This window comes from Nylanderia fulva, unplaced genomic scaffold (genome assembly GCF_048542155.1).
Source record: "Nylanderia fulva isolate GAGA-0341 unplaced genomic scaffold, ASM4854215v1 Scaffold839, whole genome shotgun sequence".
NCBI classification, from domain to species: Eukaryota; Metazoa; Arthropoda; class Insecta; order Hymenoptera; family Formicidae; genus Nylanderia; species Nylanderia fulva.
In genome coordinates, this window is record NW_028190960.1 from 26,619 (window position 1) to 30,829 (window position 4,211).

At 50.5% G+C, this 4,211-nt stretch overlaps 1 pseudogene; it reads right to left on the minus strand.

Annotated features, from left to right (window-relative positions):
- Window positions 1-964: 964 nt before the first annotated feature.
- On the minus strand, window positions 965-2,881 carry LOC146719842 (small subunit ribosomal RNA; annotated as a pseudogene).
- Window positions 2,882-4,211: the final 1,330 nt, after the last annotated feature.

Consider the following 4,211-nt stretch of genomic DNA (forward strand, 5'->3'; position numbering starts at 1 on the left):
CTCAGTTGTGATTAGTTTTTGTAATTTTGTAATCATTTTATTACAATAATTTTTTAATCAAGTGCGTAGTAAAAAGGTAAATAGAATTTATTAAAAAAAAAAAAGTTTTTTTCTTTTGCAGGTGTCACAGTGTGTCAATTCGGTTGTATCCGCAGGCAACATTATTGTCAAAGGGGACAAAAACATCCTAAAAGGTAAGAACAGTGGAGAGAGAGAGAGAAAAGAGAGGTGTGTGTGTGTGGTGAAAACGCGACACACACCGCCCCCAACACACACAAAAAAAACCCGGTGTAACAAACAGTGATGTTCGAGCGCCCCGTAATCGCCCGGTCGGATAATGTTTTTGCCCGCTCCTGATTACAGCCCTACTGTGCTGAATTTGAAATTTTTTTTTATTTTAAAAACTAAGTTCGGAAAAAAATTTTGGCAAAGGAAAAATCGTCTTAGAATTGATAGGAATACACTTTTTAAGGACAAACGGTTGTTTTAAACACCCTGTATATTATAATAATATTGGGGGGGTCCTCTCGCTGAAAACCCTCCTCCCCACCGGGTTTGTTTTTCCCCCGGCCCCTGGAGCTGGGGGGGACAGGGGGGGCGCGCGCGACGAACGTCGGGGGTGCTGCACACACGCGGCGCGGGCATAGGTTACCCCGGGTTCGCCTAAACGCCGAATGACGTCTGTGTGGTGTGGCCGGGAAGGCACAACACAGCGTGATCCGAAGGTCTCGCTCCAATCGTCGTCGAAAAACCGCCGGCGCGTGCTTGCTTCCGACTATTTCGGTCAGAAGGGCGATGGCGTCCGTCGTTATATCAAACACAAAAACAAATTCCGTCAAATCCTTTTTTTCTTTTTTTTCCCGGAGCGCCTTTTTAGCGCGTCCCCCTTTAGTGCCGTGCTGCGAGCCCGGGGTCTCTCCCAAAAAGAGGGACTCTCGACCGCAGAGCAGGACCTCCGGAACGTTAATGATCTTCCGAGGTTTCACCTACGGAAACTTGTTACGAATTTTACTTCTCTAAAATGATCAAGTTGGTCATCTTCCGGCAAACATCGCAATGCCGAGACATTGCCGCGCACCAGTCCGAAGGGACCTCACTAAATCATTTAATCGGTAGAGAGTTAGCGGACGGGCGGTGTGTACAAAGGGCGGGACGTAATCAACGCGAGCTATGGACTCGCAGTTTACTGGGAGTTCCTCGTTCATGGGGAACAATGGCAAGCCCCAATCCCTCGCACGAGGAGGTTCAGCGGGTTACCGGGCCTTTCGCCAGGGAACAAACGCTGATTCCTTTAAGTGTAGCGCGCGTGCGACCCAGAAAATCTAAGGGCATCACGACCTGTTATTGCTCAAATCTCGTGCGGCTAGAAGCCGCCTGTCCCTCTAAGAAGATTTGTTTGTACGTGGTATAGTAAAAAACCCGCCAGTCCGAAGCCGGGGGGCCTTCGCGGATTACCATAAGGTAGCCTACTTTAGCAGGCAGAGTCTCGTTTTCGTTATCGAATTAACCAGACAAATCGCATCCACCACTAAGAACGGCGCCATGACACCACCACCCACCGAGATCAAGAAAGGAGCTATCAATGCTTGTCAATCCTTACGGTGTCTGGGCCTGTGAGGTTTTCCCGGGTTGAGTTCAATTAAGCCGCAGGCTCCACTCCTGGTGGTGCCTTCCGTCAATTCCTTAAAGTTTCAGCTTTGCAACCATACTTCACCGGAAACCCAAAAGCTGTGGTTTCCCGGAAGCTGCCCGCCGAGTCATCGGGAGGAACTTGGCGGATCGGCTGGGCATCGTATGGTTAGAACTGAGGGCGGTATCTGATCGCCGTCAAACTCAACTTCCGTTCTGATTTTTAATATGAAAACATTTTGGCAAAATGCTTTCGCTTCTGTACGTCTGCGACGATCCAAGAATTTCACATCTAACGTCGCAAACGAATGCCCCAATCTGTCCCTATTAAATTTCATTACCTCGGGGTCCGAAAACCAACAAAATAGAACCCAGTCCTATTCCATATTCATGCAGCAGTATTCAGGCGAAGGTAGCCGCTTTAAGCACTCAATTTGTTCAAAGTAACGTACCGGCCCGACTCTGACAATCAGTAAAGAGCCACCGCGACGGGATATATTGGGCCGCCCTCGCGCAACAAGCCCACCGGTTAGGACGTCCCCACATCACGCCAGTTAAAACACCGCGAGCGGTGAACGACGGTGTGCGCCACAGATTCCAATACGAGCTTTTTAACCGCAACCAAACTTTAAGATACGCATTGGAGCTGGGACTACCGCGGTGATGGCACCCAGACTTGCCCTCAAATGATCCTCGTTAAGGAATTTACAAGTGATCATTTCCGATTTACGGGGCCTCGGATGAGTTCCCGTTATCGTATTTTTCGTAACTACATCCCCGTGCCGGGAGTGGGTAAGTGCGCGCTGCTGCCTTCCTTGGATGTGGTAGCCGTTTCTCAGGCTCCCTCTCCGGAATCGAACCCGGATTCCCGTTACCCGTTACAACCATGGTAGGCGGCAGAACCTACCATCGACAGTGAAGGCAGACATTGAAAGATGCGTCGCCGGTTCTAGGACGTGCGATCAGCACAAAGTTATTCAGAGTCAACAACTAAAGGTGGACGAACGGCGAGCGCCGCCACCGATTGGTTTTTTTGATTAATAAAAGCGTCCTTCCATCATGTCGGGACTGGTTTTGCATGATGCTCTAGAATTACCACAGTTATTCCCAAGTAAATGTGGTTACAATCTAAATGAAACCATAACTGATTTAATGAGCCATTCGCGGTTTCACCTTAATTCGGCATGCACTGAGACAGTCATGGGCTATCTTGGGACAGATATGACTTACAATGGCAGGATCAAACCAGGGAGCTTCGTGTTCGGTTACTCGCAAGGGAGAAGGAACATCGAGAGCGAGCCCGAAAATCCGTCGCTAGCTCTTTTTCGCCGCGCGCGAGCGTTCGATGCCGAAACACCGACGCGCGCGCGCCACGACTCGTATGTAGCAATTTGATTTGCCGCCGGTCTGCTCAGGCCGGTCGGCGACACTCTGCTGTGTTTTTTAACGCTATTATGTAAAGCGTACGAGAGACACGGAGCGAGCAGTAAACCCCCGAGCCGCCGCCTCTCCTCTTCTCCTCCTCTCCGTTCAAAATCCACAAGATCCAAATACTCGTGTCTTATTCTCCCAAATGTGATGATGCGCGGTCTCGAGAGACCGCGCGATTCACCATGACGCTAGATCGACGATGGGCGAGCTTAGACGCGAGGGGACTGTTCTGTATGGTTGTACGCGGTTTACCGAACACGACAAGCAATTAAGGAATTCGGGCTCGGCCGTCACAAAGCAGGGGAAGAAGCAACTCTTCCGCAAACTGTATCCGTGGAGTAGATGCTCGGTAAGCGCGATCGATTCCGCTGCTGGTTACGTAAAACGAGAGGAACCGCGCGGCCCAAAAACACACTAGAGCGTGCGCGCCAAAAGAGCCATTCGGTCTTGCGACACCGAATCGTGGCATGCTGTGCTCGTAAATAAATAAGTGTGCGTTATTTTGCGCGCGCGTTTAGGCGACGACGAGAAGAGCCGCACCGTTAATCCCCGGCGAAGAGGAATACGAGACGAAAGCGAGAGTCGAACTACGTTTCGCGAGACACGCAAACTCCAAGGCATGAGAAAAAGACTTGGCGCGTCGCGCGTTCTGCGACGATCGTATATATTTATATATTCGTGGTTTCCAAATCAAACATTTTATAGAAATGTTCTCTCCGTGTCAGAAAAGTCGCGAACTCGACCAAAATTCCGTTCGACGTTCGGGCGATTCTTCGTTTGTCAACGTCGAGAGCGCGACAGTACATAGTAATTCTCTCCTACTCTTATAGTACCCAATCCGACCGGCCAAGCGGTCGGCGACGGTACGGAGAGCGGTCGAAACACGCCGGAGTGGCGAGAGACTCGAGGAAAGTACTTACGACTCGTACGGACTCGCACAAACGGAACCTCATTCGACGGCGCCGACGCGCGACGTATCTCTTATAAATACCCAACCGGCCGGCCAGGAGGGTCGGCGGAAGCACGGTCCTACGCACGGCCGTATGCGAGCGAGAGCGCCAGAAAGGCGCGTTCATCGAGGGACATTGTCGCGGAGAGCGAAAACGATCGAAAAAGTCCTATTGACAATAAAATATTTATCACGATAGCCG